This window comes from Choloepus didactylus, chromosome 13 (assembly GCF_015220235.1).
Source record: "Choloepus didactylus isolate mChoDid1 chromosome 13, mChoDid1.pri, whole genome shotgun sequence".
Lineage (NCBI taxonomy): Eukaryota > Metazoa > Chordata > Mammalia > Pilosa > Megalonychidae > Choloepus > Choloepus didactylus.
This window is the reverse complement of record NC_051319.1, coordinates 73779496-73797766: the sequence shown is the minus strand read 5'-3', so window position 1 is coordinate 73797766 and position 18271 is coordinate 73779496. Positions and strand designations below refer to the sequence as shown.

The window sequence follows — 18271 nt, the reverse complement described above, 5'->3', positions numbered from 1 at the left end:
CGAGTAAGTGAGCCAGCTGAAAGTCTGGCAGCTGCGATGCAGTGTGGGGCAACCTTGAGTTGGCGTTTGGAGATGGACTAGTTCTTTTAAAAAAAAAAGCAAAAACTGGGAGCGGCTGCAGATACGGTGGTGAGAACTGTGCAGTGAAGTGTGGCAGGAACAGGCCTTGCAAACGCCTCAATGTCTGGCATGGAAGATAGCCCTTCCGGCACCTGCTTCTAATTGTCTCAGAGCCAGGAGGGCAGAGGGGAGCCAAAAGGAGAAAGAAACTGCGCCCCTTGCAGCCATCTTCCTAGCGGGCTGTAGATGCTCCTGCCCGGGGCTGGAGCCACAGCCCAGAGCTGCACCAAGGGACACAGGTGACAGGGAGTGTTTCCTGCAACTCACACACATGCCACAATATCAGCCGTGAACAGTGGCCTTTAGTGCACCCGCAGCTAACTGTCCCGGAGCTGGGAAGGCGGAGCTGTGCAAAAAGGGGGAAATTAACACACCCCATTCAGCCATCTTTACAGCAAGCTGGGAATGCCCCTGCATGGACCAGCGGCCCAGGGCTTCCCTGGAGGGCCAGCACGCACTTGTGACGTGGTACAGCCTTCCCTCAGCAGAGGTCCTGGAAGAGCCCGACTGGGAAGGGGGACCTGCTCGGAAATCCCAGGGACCCTACGCCAATACCAAGGACTTGTGGGTCAGCGGCAGAGACAATCTGTGGCGAGACTGAAATGAAGGGTTAGACTCTTACAGCAGCCTTAAATCTGCGGGAACACCTGGGAGGTTTGATTATTAAAGCTGCCCTGCCTCCCTACCACTCAGACACATGCCCCACATTCAGGGCGGACAGCATCAACAACACACCCAAACTTGGTGCACCAATTGAACCCCACAAGAATCAGACCCCCACACACCACAAAGACAAAGCTGGGGAGAACTGACTTGAGGGGAATAGGTGATTCGCGGACGCCATCTGCTGGTTAGTTAGAGAAAGTGTAAGCCACCAAGCTGTAGATCTGACAAATTAGAGATTGGTGTTTTTGATATCCTGAAAGAACCCTATCAAGTAAAGCAAATGCCAAGAGGCCAAAAACAACAGAAAATCTTAAAGCATATGATAAAACCAGACGATATGGAGAACCCAAACCCAAACACCCAAATCAAAAGATCAGAATAGACACAGTACTTGGTGCAATTAATCAAAGAACTAAAGCCAAACAATGAGAGCATGGCGCAGGATATAAAGGACATGAAGAAGAGCATGGCACAGGATGTAAAGGACATAAAGAAGACCCTAGAAGAGCATGAAGAAGAAATTGTAAGAGTAAATAAAAAAATAGATGATCTTATGGAAATAAAAGAAACTGTTAGACAAATTAAAAAGACATTGGATACTCATAATACAAGATTAGAGGAAGTTGAACAATGACTCAGCGTCCTCAAGGACCACAGAATGGAAAATGAAAGAACAAAAGAAAAAATGGGGAAAAAAATCGAAATGGATCTTAGGGATACGACAGATAAAATAAAACGTCCAAATTTAAGACTCATTGGTGTCCCAGAAGGGGAAGAGAAGGGTAAAGGTCTAGAAAGAGTATTCAAAGAAATTGTTGGGGAAAACTTCCCAAACCTTCTACACAATATAAATACACAAAGCATAAATGCTCAGCGAACTCCAAATAGAATAAATCCAAATAAACCCACTCCAAGACATATTCTGATCAGACTCTCAAATACTGAAGAGAAGGAGCAAGTTGTGAAGGCAGCAAGAGAAAAGCAATTCACCACATACAAAGGAAACAACATAAGACTAAGTAGGGACTACTCAGCGGCCACCATGGAGGCGAGAAGGCAGTGGCATGACATATTTAAAACTCTGAGAGAGAAAAATTTCCAACCCAGAATACTTTATCCAGCAAAAATCTCCTTCAAATTTGAGGGAGAGCTTAAATTTTTCACAGACAAACAAATGCTGAGAGAGTTTGCCAATAAAAGACCTGCCCTACTTCAGATACTAAATGGAGCCCTACCGTCAGAGAAACAAAGAAAGGAGAAAGAGATAAAGAGAATTTTAACAGACATATATAGAACCTTACATCCCAAATCACCAGGACACTGATTTTTCTCTAGTGATCACGGATCTTTCTCTAGAATGGACCATATGCTGGTACATAAAACAAGCCTCAATAAATTTTAAAAAAATTGAATTTATTCAAAGCACATTCTCTGACCACAATGGAATACAAATAGAAGTCAATAACCATCAGACACTTAGAAAATTCACAAACATCTGGAGGGTAAAACTGAGGTGGAGATGAAAACATTCCCGGATAATGAAAAGCTGAGGGACTTCATCACCAATAGATCAGTCCTATAAGAAATGTTAAAGGGAATTGTGCAGGCTGAAAGGAAGGGACACTAAACAATTGACTGAAACCACATGAAGAAATAAAGATTTCCAGTAAAGACTGCATAGTAAATATAAATACCAATACTACTGTATTTTTGATTTGTAACTCCACTATTTACTTCCTACAGGATCTAAAATACATAAACTGTAATGATAAATCAGTGGTTTTGGACTCAATGTAAAAATATGTAACTTTGATAAGAACTACATAAAGGTGGGGGAATGGAGGAGTATAGGAACATAGTTTAGGTGTCCTATTGAAGTTAAGTTGATATCAAAGAAAAACAAGATTGTTACAGATTTAAGATGTTAAATTTAAGCCCCATGGTAAACACAAAGAAAGTATCATAGAATATGACCATAGAGATGAAAGGTAGAGTATGGGTTATGAGAAGTGGGGGAAGGGGCAATGGGGAGTTAAGAAATGAGTGTAGGGTTTCTGTTTGGGGTGTAGTAATGGATGGTGGGAAGGTGATGGCATTGCAACATTCTGAATGTGATTAATCCCACGAATGGAATGCTAGGGAGAAGGTTAGAATGGGAAGATTTAGGCTGTATATGTTTCCACAATTGAAAAAAAAAAAAAAAGATAGTCTAAATAGATAATTAATGACAATTAAATGCCAAGGATGACCCTGGATGGGATCTGAGGATGGAGGAGAGGAGGCTCAAAGGGACACAGTTGGGAAATAAGAAAAAAAAGGAAATATAGAATGTAAGCTTTGTATCAGGGTTGATTTTCTTGAAGTTCTTAGCTGCACTTAATGTGATTGCATAAAAGAATGTTCTTGTTCATGGGAAATGTATATGTGAATTATATTGTTTGTTCAAGGATGTGTGCAGCTTGCCCTCATGTTCAGAAGACAGAGCAATAGATGATGGATGATAGATAGGGAGGGAGGAAGGGAGGGAAAGAAAGAAATGGTGGTGTGACAGGATGTTAAAGTTGGAGGTGGAGGATTGGGGTATCGGGAGGGGGGTTGGGGTATGCTGGAGTTCTGTGTATGGGGTTTGTATTGTTTTTGCAACTGTGCCTGTAAGTTTGAATTTATTTCAAAATAAAACTTAAAAAAAAGATCCATTTAAAAAAAACAAACCAAACCAAACGTGGTTTCTTTGGAGTGGACACAATGAATTAGAATTGCTCTATCATAAAGTTCATATTAAGTTTTAAAAGATATAGCCATAATTCCCTCCAAAGTGACTAAACAAATTTTAACTATCATCAGCAATGCATACATATTTCCCTATAATCTCACCAACACTTATATTCTTATACTCAAAAATTTTTTTTGATTTGTTGGCTCTGAAATAGTGACTTTTTGAAATTTACACATCTAATAACTAGGAATTAGACAGTTACTAGTTGAACATCTTTTAAGATGTATACTCTCTATTCTGAATTATCTGGTTCTAATATTTTCTTATTTTTGTAATGGATTGGGTGTTTGTTTTTTTAAGGAATTCTTTATATATTTTTGATACTGATCCTTTGTAATAGATGTTGCAAATATTTTCTTTCAGTTATTATGCTTATTGTTTATTTTTGTTTGGATAGTTTGCAACTTTGAGTCTTTTATGAGTTCGTAAGTGAGGTTTCTGGTTGAGATCAGACTGAATTACTTAGACAAAGGGAATGGGAGGGTGGGGATATCAGAACAAGAACCAGGCCCTTTGCAACGTGGAATATGACTGCTGGGGAGGAATTGAGACCCGGCATCAAGGGATGGAGAACATCTTGAGCAAAAGGGGGATGTGAAAGGAAATGAAATGTTTCAGTGGCTGAGAGATTCCAAAAGGAGCCGAGAGGTCACTCTGGTGGGCACTCTCACACACAATATAGACAACCCTTTTTAGGTTCTAATGAACTGGATTAGCTAGCAGTAAATACCTGAAACTATTAAACTAAAACCCAGAACCCTTGAATCTTGAAGACGATTGTATAAAAATGTAGCTTATGAGGGGTGACAATGTGATTGGGAAAGCCAGGTGGATCACATTAATATTGCCCAATTTAGCAAATAAATACACAGGCCATCCAGTTAAACTTGAATTTCAGATAAACAAATAATTTTGCATGGAATATATTGATACTAAAAAAATTATTCGTTGTTTATCGAAATTCAAGTTTAGCTGGGGTGGAGGGGCCTGCATTTTATCTGGCAACACTAAACATAATTATCTTACATGGTTGAAAAAGCTGTCTGCTTCTTGGTACCACTGTACTGTTCCACCAGCGCTGTCTTGAGGCTTTGGCCGCTGGTTATAGTCGCGCGGGATGGAGCAGCCTGTAGATACGCCCCCTCGTTACCTGGTCTGGGAGACCATTGCCTCCTCACGCCCGCGGAGAGCAGTTCCTGGGGAAGCGAGAGGAGAGAGCGTGTTCCCTCGTCCCACCACTCTGCACAGCTGCCTCTGCTCCAGGTCCTTTATGCTTGGTGTTCCCTCTGCCCGGGGTGGTGTTCCCCCAGATAATCACAGAATTTCTGCCTTCATTTCCTTCAGTACTGATCAAACGTCACCTTATCAGAGGCTTTTCCTCACTACCAGCCTATTTGAGAGATTTGCGCCCTCATTTCCCTTCTCCTTAGGCCGCTTTTTCTTTACAGCACTTAGCACCCGTTAACCACCCGTTAAATGATATATTTATTCGTGCATTACTTTATGTTTTTTCTCCCCTCACTGGAAGATAAGCTCCTTGAGTGAAGGGATTTCTTTCACTTTTCTATCCCCAGAGCCCAAGACAGTGTCTGCCAAGCAACAAGCAGCTTCTCTCTGGACAGTCACGAGCTCAGTTGGGGGTGGGGCGGCTGTGCGGAGGGGCGTGGCTTCAGGGAGGCCTCGGCAAGGGGTGGGGCCTGAGAGGGCCACAAGGAGGGCCTGCGGGGGCGGAGCCAGAGGTTTCTGGAAAGGTCTTTGGCTTGTTGCGCCTGTTCTCAGAGGTGAGGTGGTGAAGTGGGCAGGGGCAGTGTGACTTGGGATATGGCTCATCGAGGCTGTGGCTGTAGCTGCTGTGGCTCAGAGCTTCTGCGCAGCCCATCTCCTCAGGCCCAGGCGGGCGGAGCTCCCCTCAGGACCGGCTCAGTGAGGTTGCGTGGGGCGGGGGCTCTGGCCTTGTGAGGGGCTCCGAGGTGGCTCTCCCAGGAGCGGCGTGCCCTGAGGGAGGTGACTGGGTATGTCCAAGGAGAGGAAAAGAATAGATCTTTTCTAAGGCTGAGGTTACTTTGAAGAGTTATGTTTAACTTTTGTAAAAATTCTTAATTTTTTTAGACTTGAGAAAAAGTTTTTTTTCTGTAAAGCATTTGGAAGTTAAGAGATGCTAGTGAGAGAAAATGTCACAGATATTTGGATAAGCCAAAGTGTATGGTTTTAAGGAACTTTTCAGCGTCTTTCTGAAAGTGCTTTATAATTAAGAGGATCTGCAAGCCCCTCAGGATGTTTGTCTTACCGTCTTTGATTTTTGACTCTCCTCTGAAAATTCGGTCTCTTTCTTTCTTTCTCTTCGTGAACTTGCAGCCAACAGTACCCCTTAAAAGTAATAACCCAATTTAACAAGTAGCTATAGAACACATTTCAAAGGATGCTTTGGGTTACCGTTCCAACATTTCAATTCTTTTCTTTCTAGCTATTCTAATAGCCTAGCAACTATGAAGAAGAAAATTATGTAGAGATTCAGTATTCATAATCCTTTGTTAAATTCCATTTTGTCTGTTGCTACCCCTTCCTCTAGTTTAATCACTTTCCCGATCTTCAGGGATGTCTAGGCAGTGACCACCCAAACTTGTTCATGTTGGAAAGGGGTGTCAGCATTATGGGGAAAGGGGACACATCTGGTTGATGTTCTTGAAGAGGCTATTGCCTCTGGGTTTTGGACTTAGCTGGCATAGGAGTTCTCTGGAGGAGAATAAACTTAGTGAGTGAAACTTTTGTAGTGTCTCAGATAGGGATCCAGGTAGTCTTTCGGGTTTTAGGGACGTCTGTTAACATGTTATATTTCACAAAAAGGAAATAACTGAAACCATGGTGCTGTATCTCATAACATTTTTGAAAATTTTCTACAGTTATATAGTTATATAGGAACTGTGAAAGATACTACCTTTTTGCACATATATTTCACAATAAGGAAATAACTTTGACAGTGGAACTATCACCCATAATATTTTTTGAAGTATGCTCTCTAACTACTTGTTAAATTGCACTTGGACAGTTGTCACTTATATGTATATATATTATATTCTAGAATAAAAGATATGGTTTTAAAAAAAGTAATAACCCAAACCCCACATGTCCCTGATAGACGAGGCTGCTTAAAACCATATGCCATGTTTTCTGTACTCTAATCTCCCATTTATTCTGGTTATGACATAGATACACGATCCCAACTAATTCCTTGAAATTGGTTTGGTAAAGTGTTCAGGGTCCTCCTAGTGGCCAAAATCCGTAGACACTTCGGTTTTTTCGCTTCAGTGAAGGGCTTTCTGTTTCTTGGTTCTCCGCCCTTCTTTCTCTGTCATCCTTTCTCTGCCTTCTCTTCCTTGGCCTACCTTATATATACCCACCCAGACTCGCTAGACTAGTTTCTGTTTTCTTCTCACAGGGCTATGTTGTAGAAGGAAGGATCTTATCCACTTCTATTGCTTCAATAGCCATTTATTTGCTCATGATTTATTAAACTATCCTTTTGCACTCAAATTTTTTCTCTTGAGCTCTATTCTAGCGCCTTATTTACAACTTCCTAATGGACTCATCTACCTGGACTTCACACCAATGTCTAGAATGGATGTTGTGAATTGTCTGTTTGATGAATGATAACGAATAGGCCCTGAGTAGAAAAGTACAGTGAATGTTAACTGTTTGGAGGTGACAGACCCTAGAAATTGTATGAATATTGGAGACTCTTTCCCTTAAAAAATGCACACTGAATTTTTGCCTGGAGTTTCAGAGTTTCAAGACCTGCTACAATTCCAGATCTCAGATCTTTGGTTACAGTTTCCTGAACTAGAGGACCCAATTGATAAAAAGGAGTATGTTTTCGTAGATGTACATCAGTCTTAGAATCTTACAATGAATCTACGTTGTATGCCAGCCCTCATGGAACATTAATGCAAATTAATCCTTCAGGCTGATTAAAGGAAATTTGATCTTTAGAAGTAGCAATATAGAATGGAGCCCTAGGAATAGAGCTTCTGATTAAGAGTGTGGATTGTTTGTTCCATGGTCCAAATGGGATCTGCTCTGGACCTTTCATGAAGTATTTGCTAGTGAATGTGTAGTTTCACCCCCTCCTTCTGAGAACAGGAGTACAGCTAAGATCCAGAGGCCTGGTGCTTTGTAGGAGCCCTGAGTGAGCAGGGCAGAATCATAGAGGTGCATGAGATCCCAGGGTTTTTCTATTATCAGAATCTTCCTTCCTTGGTGATTTTTTTTGTAGGGCCAGTGATTGTAGGGCAAGTTTTTTTCCCTTGATAATAAGGCTGCTTTGAGTTTGGCCCCACTCTCCTGAATTAAATGTTTCGTCTCTTTCATTTTTGTGCCTATATATTACCTAATATTTCCTTTTTTAAAAAAATAGAGATGAGACCCAAGCATACAGTACTTACTCTTTCTTTAAACTCTTCCCTTGACTTGCATGATACAATTGTATTCTAGTTTTTCTCCTACTTCTCTGAATCCAACTTTTCAATACTGTTCTCTGTCTCTCTCCTTTCTCAATCTGCAAAAGTTTCTTTGTAGCTGTTCTGTTTCCTCTAATTAATTCATCAAAGCTCATGACTTCCATATACTACCTGTCTATTGATAACTTGTAAATCTTTAATTCTAGCTTTTATCACTTTTCTCCTAGCAGCTCCATTTTTACTTAGATGGCCCACAAGTTCTTTCAACTTAATATATCCTAAACCAGACTCATTGTACTTTCCTTGAGTGGTTCTTATTTATGATTTACTTATCTTTTTATGAATGGCAAAATTCCTTAATATTTTCCTTAAGTGTTTCCTATTTATGAAGTACTTATCTTTTTATGAATGGCAAAATTATCTGACCATTTCTCTTTTCCACAAACCTGGATGTCATCTGAGATTCCCACTTCTGCCTCCACTGTTGTTGATAACTATCCATGGTGATTTTCTTTCTTTTATTGAATTTCTTCACTGTACTAGGCAATTGATGATGTTTCTATTTTGTTTTTAATATTTAGAGCAACCTTAGGATTTATGTATCTAGTTCCCATTTTACACATAAGGGAACAGACTTAATTTTTGTTATTAATTACATGAAGAACATATTATATGCTGTTTCTAAACAATTTCTGCAATGCAGAAATAGAACAAAATATAACAATGTTGTTCTCTCCTCCACACACATTTCCTTCCTATCTATAGAGCAGTAGTTCTGCTTGGGAACATTTGGCAATGTCTGGAGACAATCTTAATTGTCACAACTGAGGGAATACTACTGGCATCTAGTGGTGGATGCCAGGATTGCTGCTAAATATTGATAGTGCACAGAACAGCTTCCCATAACAAAGAATTATCTTATCCCAAATGTCAGTAGTGCTGAGGCTGAGAAACCCTGTTCTAAAGGTAATCACTATACATTTATATAATTCTCTAAATGGCACTGTCCAATACTGTAACCACTAGTAAATTGAGATTAATTAAAATTAAATTAAAAATCCAGTTCCTTAGTCATACTAACTACATTTTAAGTGTTCAGCAGCTGTGTGTGGCTATTGAATTGAACAATGAAAATTACAGAACATTTTCATCATTGCAGTGAGTTTTATTGGATAATGCTTTAGTTATTTATCATGCAAATAGATTTTCTGTTTTACATAAACAGAATCACAAAATATATATTGTTCTACAGTTTTGTTAATATGTCTTGATTTTTTTATGATGGTATATATAATTAAATATTTAAATTTAGTGGTCTTTGTGATATAATATAACAGTATAGCTGAATTTTACCTTTTTAAAAGTTTATGTGCATGGATGCTGTGCATCTATCAAGATAGTAGGGTGAGCCCTCCAGAGCTCTGTCCTCTCATGGAACCTTTAACAACAAATAAGAACTGAACTTGTTTCTGAGCAAACAGAAACATTTTTCTCAAAGCTCAAGAAAACAGTTGAAGGGTTGCAGTAACAGTATGAGTACTGAATCAAGAAAAAAGGCAACTTAAAAACAGTAGGATCTCCTGGTACCCTTGCTGGCTTCTTCCCCATCCCCACATTACTTGGCACAGAGCAACCTGCATTCCCAGTGTGGGTTCCGGGTCCTGGTTATAAGGGAGCAGAATATCCTTTGTGCATGTATGTCTTTGGCAGTTGCGTGGCAGCCTGAAGAACTGAATCAGGAGGCTCATTGAAGCCTCACCAACCCAACACTCTCCTAAAGGTGCCTCACAGCGCTCTCCTACAAAATGCTATAGGAGAACAGTCAAATTGCAGCTACTTGGGGCGAAGGACTACTGACTGTGGGATATAGGAGGTAGCACCTGGGACTGTGAAGAAACAGTGTTTCCTAGGAGAGTATGAACATTTGTAGCCATGTAAATGGGGGAAATCCTAGGGCCACAGGATAAGACACATGCACATAAAAGACTAGGGAGGACTTTATACTTTTGCCTCTGGTTGTTTTCTAAACGTATTATTAGGATGGCTAAGCTCTAAAGGAGAGTACTTGCACAAGCCAATGTACAAAGAATGGGAAAGGTGTTTTTTTGTTTTTGTTTTTTTTGTTAGCTCTTGGCATCAAAAGAAATCTCTGTCATAATACTAACTGGATATAAGCATAAGGAGCAGATGCTTCAATATCTTAATTGCAGCGGTAGTACAGTAAAATCTCAAAATGTCCAGGTTTCAACAAAAGGTTATGAAGGATACAGGCAAACAGTAAACAATGGCCCATGCAAGGGAGCAGTAGAAAGCATTAGAAACCATCAATGAGGACGCCACACCTGAGACATACCAGACAAAGACTTAAAAAAAAAATAGTTATATGCTCAAAGAGCTAAAGGAAAACATGGAAAAAAGAACTAAAGGGAGTCATGAAAATTACAGATGAACAAAAAGAGAATATCAATAAAGAGACTGAAAAAGGAAAAAGCAGAGCAAAAGACTGCAGGAGCAGAAATAAAAAGTTCCCTGGGAGGGTTCAACAGCAGATTGGAGCTGGCAGAAGAAAGAATCAGTGAACATGAAGATAAGAAAATTGGAGTCATTCATTCAAAGGAGCAGAAAGAAAAAGGAATGAAGAAAAGTGAAGAGAGCAAGAGACCCATGGTACATCAGCAATCAAAGCAATATATGCATTTTGTGAGAACTAGAAGGAGAATAAAGAGAAAGAGGCAGAGAGAATATTTGAAGAAATAATAGCCGAAAACTTCCCAAATTTAATGAACGACATGAATATACACATTCAAGAAGCTCAGTGAACAATCTGGATAAACCCAAGTAGAACCTTATTGAGACATATTATATTCAAACTGTCAAATGCCAAAGGTAAAGAGAATTCTAAAAGCCTCAAGGGAGTCACAGTAAGATTAAGTTATGATTTCTCATTAGAAACCATGGCAGCAAGAATGCAGTGTGATAACATTTAAAATACCAAAAGGAAACATTTGCCAACCAAGAATTCTGTATCCAGTGAAACTGTCTTTCAAAAATGAAGGAGAGATTAAGACATTCTCAGATAAACAAAAGCTGAGGGAGTTCATTGCCACAAGACAAACCCTACAGAAATGCTGAAGGTAGTTTTTCAGGTTGAAAGGAAAGGACCCTACACAATAGATCAAAGCCTCATATGATAGATTGAATTATATACCCCAAGAAAGCTCATGTTCTTATTCCATGTTCCTGAGGGTGTGAAACCATTTATAAATACTGTCTTTGTATATGATAAGGTGAGTCAGAGGGCGGACTTATTTGTGAGTCCTATTTCAATGTGAACCAACTTAATCAGAATGTTACTACATCCCTATTACTGGAGACCTTGTAGAGAAAAAAATACAGGGAGAAGAGTGAGAAATTGGAAATCTGTAAACTGGAAGAGTAGACACAAGAGATCACAATGTGACAGGAGGCAGAGATGCAAGCCAAGGAAACCCAAGGATTGCAGCAAGTCAGCACCAGAGTGCTACAGACTTGGCAGAGAAAGCATGGTCTTGCCAATGCCTTGATTTTGGATTCTAGCTTCCCAAACTGTGAACCAATATATTCTTGTTGTTAAGCCAATCCATTGTGTGGTGTTGGTCATAGTTGTCATGGTTAATGTAGCTAACTTAGTTATTGAAATTAAGTTGGTGTGAAACCAAAAGAGATTGTATAGATTTAGGATGTTAAATTTAAGACCCATGGTTACCACAAAGAAAATATTGGAAAAATATATATGCAAAGAAGGAAATGAGAAGGAATTCTAAAGGGTTCACTACAAAAGATCAACAAAATCAAAAAAGAGGCAGTAATGGAAGAATTGAGAGGCAAAAAAGGTATGACTTACAAAAAAAAAACAGTAAAATGGCAGAAGAAAGCCTAGCATTATCAGTAGTTACTTTAAATGTAAATGAGTTAAAGTCTTCAGTCAAAAGGCATATTTTGGAAGAATGGATAGAAAAAGTATGATCCAACTATATCTCTTTAGAATAAACTCATCTTAAATTCAAAGGCATAGGTAGTTTCAAAGTGAAAGGATGGAAAAAGTATCTGTGCAAAAGACAGTGGGGTGTGGAAGGGTGATGTGGCTGGGGTTTCGCTGACTTCACTATGTCTGCCATTTTCAATTTTCAGAGTTTGTTGACTGTCATCTTGCTGCTTATATGTACCTGTGCTTATGTTTGATCCTTGCCACCCAGCTTCTTGGACAGAAATCTTGGGCATATTTTGGAAGTGTGCCAGAATCGGTGAATGAAAAAGTTCTTTTTGTTGCAATGTGCTGTATAATGATGGCCTTCAGTATCCTGTTCATGCATTAGCTTGGAACAGTGCCAGAATTTAATTGCCATAAAGTCTCAAAATACAAAAGGACTTATATGCAGAAAGTAATGGAAAGAGTGGTTAACCCTTTTTTCTCTATTCACTGAGATAAATTTCCAGCTGCTTTTCTCTATTTTTATGTTATTGGACCAATGCTCTTTATAAATAAGATGTAACCAAACTGAAAGAGTTTAATATGCCTGTAACAATCAACCTCAGTACTGTCACTACAGTACTACATTCTGCAAATGTCTTCTGTTGTGACAGATACCAGTTTTTAGTGGGGTATCTCTAAGGCACATAGTAGGAAACAAAATTGGTAGATTACTCAAGTTTCTTACACTGTGATTTTCAAAACAGTAAATCTGTATAGAATGAGACCTTTTTTTGGACTAGGCTTTTTATTGGGGAAAGGGGGAATTCAATTTGTGTTGTTAGGGATTGCATTCTTATTTAATAATGCTTGCTTTTCCTCTGGCCACACCATTTTGAACGTTAACCAGGGTACCTCTACTCTTAGTAAACCCTGTAGTTTATTACATATTTTGTAAGTATTTAAAATAAGCCTATGCAGTTCTTAAGGAGGGAAATAAATGAGATGTGATGTAAGAGTATTATTGGGAGAATGTGCATATTTAGCATGAGAGTTTAGACTCGCCAACAGGTATAGTAAGCTTCTGAAACTTCTGGCCAAGTATCGATAAATGTTTTAAGCATAAACTTGACCAGCTTGCTGTCTCTGAAAAAGACTACATTCTTAGGATGAGAAGAGCAAAATAGAACAATTATAGAAAAAAAAAAAAAAGACAATGGGGTGGCTATACTAACATGAGACTAAATAGCCTTTAAGTAAAAAATTGTTAAAAGGAACAAAGAAGGGCACTATATATTGATAAAAGTGTCAATTCATTAGAAGACATAATGATTGTAAGCATACGCACCTAAAAGCAGAGCCCCAAAATATATGAAGCAAACGTTGACAGATTTGAAGGGAGAAATAGACAATTCAGCATCAATAGTACATCACTTTCAATAATGTATAGAATATCTAGACAGAAGATCAGTAAGGAAGTAGAACACTTGAACAGTACTATAAACCAGCTAGACCTTCCATACATATTTAAAACACTTCATCCAACAAGAGAAGAATACACACACATTCTTCTCCAGGACACAAGAATCAGTCTCTAGGACAGACCATATATTACCTCAAACCCGAGTCTCAAATTTAAAAAGAACAAAATCATGCAAAGTATCTTCTCCAATCACTATGGAAGGAAACTAGAAATCAGTGGCAAAGGGAGATCTGGAAAGTTCATATGTGGAAATTAAACAGTGAACTCAACCAACGAATGGGTCAAAGAAAATATCACAAAAAAAATTAGGAAAAATCTTGAGATGAATGAAAATGAGAACGCACCAAAACTTATGGGATGCAGAAAAGGCAGTGCTCGGAGGGAACTTTATGGCTTTAAGTGCTTACATTATAAAAGAAGATGGATCTCAAATCACTAACCTAACCTCATGCCTGGAGGAACTAGAAAAAGAAGAGCAAACTAGCACAAAGTGAGCAGAAGGAAGGAAATAGTAAAGATTAAAGCAGAGATAAATGAAATAGAGAATAGAAAACAATAGAGAGAATCAACAAAACAAAAGATCAATAAAATTGGCAAACCTTTTTAGCTAGACTGACAGAAAAAAAAGAGGATGCCAATAACAAAAACCAGAAATGAAAGGTGGTGGTGGTGATGGTGGGGGCGTTGCTGTTGACCTGATAGAAATAAAAAGGATTAAAGGATGATACTGTGAACACTTGTATACCAAATAAATTAGATTTAGAGAGAATGGACAAATTACTAGAAACACGCAAAGTTCCTAAACTGACTCGAGGAAATAGATCTCAACAGACCAATGACAAGTAAAGAGATTGAATTGGTAACCAAAAACTTCCTAACAAAGAAAAGTCCAGGACTAGATGGCTTTACTGGTAAATCTTACCAAACAAAGCATAATTAACATCAATCTTTCTTAAACTCTTCCAAAATATTGAACAAGAGTGATGACTTCTGAATTCATTCAATGAGGCCAGCATCTCCTTAATACCATACACCACGATCAAGTGGGAGTTATCACAGGCATGCAAGGGTTCAACATAAGAAAATCAATGTAATATACCACATTAAGAGAATGAAAGAAAAAACACTCATGATCATTTCAACTGATGCTGAGTGGTTATAAAACCACTCAGAAGAATAGGAATAGAAGAGAGATTCCTCAACATGGTAAGCAGCATATATGTAAAAATATAGCTAACATCGTTCTTAAGGGTGAAAGACTGAAAGCTTTCTTCTAAGATCAGGAAGAAGACAAGGGTGCCTGCTATCAGGCAGCATTGTACTGGAAAAGCTAGCCAGAGCAATTAGGTAAGAAAAGAAATGAAGGCATCCAAATTGGAAAGGAAGAAGTAAAACTACCCCTATTCACAGATGACGTGATCCTATATAAAGAAAACCCTGAAGGATATTCAAGGAAACTACTGGAGCTAATAAATGAATTCAGGAAAGTGGCGGTATAAAAATCAACACACTAAAAGAATAAAATATCTGGGAATAAATTTAACCAAAGATGTGTACACAGAAAACTAAAAATAATTACTAAAAGGAATTAAGGAAGGCCTAAATAAATGGAAAGATATTTTCTGCTCAAGGATTGGAAGACTTAATATTGTTAAGGTGTCAATACTAAATGTCAGTACTAAAGGTGATTTATAGATTTAACACAATCCCAATTAAAATTCCAACAGCCTTCTTCACAGATATGGGAAAGCTAATCATCAAGTTTGTATGGATGGGTAAAGGACCCTGAAAAGCCAAAACCTAACAAATTTGGGGACTCATACTTCCAAAATTTGAAACTTATTTTAAAGCTACAGTAAATCAAAACAATGTACTACTGGCACAGGGACAGACCAATAGACCAATGGAATAGAATTGAGAATTCAGAAATAATCCCACACATCTATGGCCATTTGAGTTTTGATAAGGGTGCTAAGTCCACTCAGTGGGGTAAGAATAGTCCTTTCAACAAATGGTTCTGGGAAAACTGGATATCCACATGCAAAAGAATGAAATTAGGAAATACGTAAAAAATCTGAATTAGACTGTAAGCTTTACATCAACATTAAATTACTTGAACCTGATAATTGTACTTAAGATACTTACATAAGTGAATATCCTTGTTCTTAGGAAATGTGCATGAAAGTATTAGTATTCAAGAAGCATGATGTATACAACCTACTCTCAGAGGTTTAGAAAACAGATAAGTAGGTGGATGGATGGATGGATGGCTACATCATCCGTTGCAAAATGTTAAAAGTTGGTGGGTGTATGCTGGAGTTCTCTGCATGGGTTTTTTTTTTTTTTTTTTTTTTATCATCATTTTATTGAGATATATTCACATACCACGCAGTCATACAAAACAAATTGTACTTTCGATTGTTTACAGTACCATTACATAGTTGTACATTCATCACCTAAATCAATCCCTGACACCTTCATTAGCACACACACAAAAATAACAAGAATAATAATTAGAGTGAAAAAGAGCAATTGAAGTAAAAAAGAACACTGGGTACCTTTGTCTGTTTGTTTCCTTCCCCTACTTTTCTACACATCCATCCATAAACTAGACAAAGTGGAGTTTGGTCCTTATGGCTTTCCCAATCCCATTGTCACCCCTCATAAGCTACATTTTTATACAACTGTCTTCGAGATTCATGGGTTCTGGGTTGTAGTTTGATAGTTTCAGGTATCCACCACCAGCTACCCCAATTCTTTAGAACCTAAAAAGGGTTGTCTAAAGTGTGCGTAAGAGTGCCCACCAGAGTGATCTCTCGGCTTGTTTTGGAATCTCTCTGCCACTGAAGCTTATTTCATTTCCTTTCACATCCCCCTTTTGGTCAAGAAGATGTTCTCCGTCCCACGATGCCGGGTCTACATTCCTCCCCGGGAGTCATATTCCACGTTGCCAGGGAGATTCACTCCCCTGGGTGTCTGATCCCACGTAGGGGGGAGGGCAGTGATTTCACCTTTCAAGTTGGCTTAGCCAGAGAGAGAGGGCCACATCTGAGCAACAAAGAGGCATTCAGGAGGAGACTCTTAGGCACAAATATAGGGAGGCCTAGCCTCTCCTTTGCAGCAACCGTCTTCCCAAGGGTAAAACTTATGGTAGAGGGCTCAACCCATCAAACCACCAGTCCCCTATGTCTCTGGTCATGTTAGCAACCATGGAGGTGGGGTAGGCAAATACCCCTGCATTCTCCACAGGCTCCTCAAGGGGGCACTACATCTTTTTTTTTTTTTTCCTTGTTTTTCTTTTCTTTTTTTTTTTTTTTTAACTTTCCCTTCTTTTTTAAATCAACTGTATGAAAAAAAAAGTTAAAAAGAAAACAAACATACAATAAAAGAACATTTCAAAGAAACCATAACAAGGGAGTAAGAAAAAGACAACTAACCTAAGATAACTGCTTAACTTCCAACATGTTCCTACTTTACCCCAAGAAAGTTACATAATATAGCAACATTTCTGTGAACTTGTTCCTACTATATCCATCAGAAATTAACAGACCATAGTCATTTCTGGGCATCCCCAGAACGTTAAATAGCTTATCTGTTCTTCTTGGATTATTGTTCCCCCTTCCTTAATTGCTCTCTACTGCTAGTTCCCCTACATTCTACATTAGAAACCATTTGTTTTACATTTTTCAAAGTTCACATTAGTGGTAGCATATAATATTTCTCTTTTTGTGCCTGGCTTATTTCGCTCAGCATTATGTCTTCAAGGTTCATCCATGTTGTCATATGTTTCACCAGATCGTTCCTTCTTACTGCCGCGTAGTATTCCATCGTGTGTATATACCACATTTTATTTATCCACTCATCTGTTGAAGGACATTTGGGTTGTTTCCATCTCTTGGCAATTGTGAATAATGCTGCTACGAACATTGGCGTGCAGATATCTGTTCGTGTCACTGCTTTCCGATCTTCCGGGTATATACCGAGAAGTGCAATCGCTGGATCGAATGGTAGCTCTATATCTAGTTTTCTAAGGAACTGCCAGACTGACTTCCAGAGTGGCTGAACCATTATATAGTCCCACCAACAATGAATAAGAGTTCCAATTTCTCCACATCCCCTCCAGCATTTGTAGTTTCCTGTTTGTTTAATGGCAGCCATTCTAACCGGTGTTAGATGGTATCTCATTGTGGTCTTAATTTGCATCTCTCTAATAGCTAGTGAAGCTGAACATTTTTTCATGTGTTTCTTGGCCATTTGTATTTCCTCTTCAGAGAACTGTCTTTTCATATCTTTTGCCCATTTTATAATTGGGCTGTCTGTACTATTGTCATTGAGTTGTAGGATTTCTTTGTATATGCAAGATATCAGTCTTTTGTCAGATACATGGTTTCCAAAAATTTTTTCCCATTGAGTTGGCTGCCTCTTTACCTTTTTGAGAAATTCCTTTGAGGTGCAGAAACTTCTAAGCTTGAGGAGTTCCCATTTATCTATTTTCTCTTTTGTTGCTTGTGCTTTGGGTGTAAAGTCTAGGAAGTGGCCTCCTAATACAAGGTCTTGAAGATGTTTTCCTACATTATCTTCTAGGAGTTTTATGGTACTTTCTTTTATATTGAGATCTTTGGTCCATTTTGAGTTAATTTTTGTGTAGGGGGTGAGGTAGGGGTCCTCTTTCATTCTTTTGGATATGGATATCCAACTCTCCCAGCCCCATTTGTTGAAAAGACCATTATGGCTCAGTTCAGTGACTTTGGGGGCCTTATCAAAGATCAGTCGGCCATAGATCTGAGGGTCTATCTCTGAATTCTCAATTCGATTCCATTGAT

The 18271-nt window shown here is 38.7% G+C and overlaps 1 pseudogene; it reads left to right on the top strand.

Annotated features, from left to right (window-relative positions):
• Positions 1-12162: 12162 nt before the first annotated feature.
• LOC119507755 lies at positions 12163-12371 on the top strand (annotated as a pseudogene).
• Positions 12372-18271: the final 5900 nt, after the last annotated feature.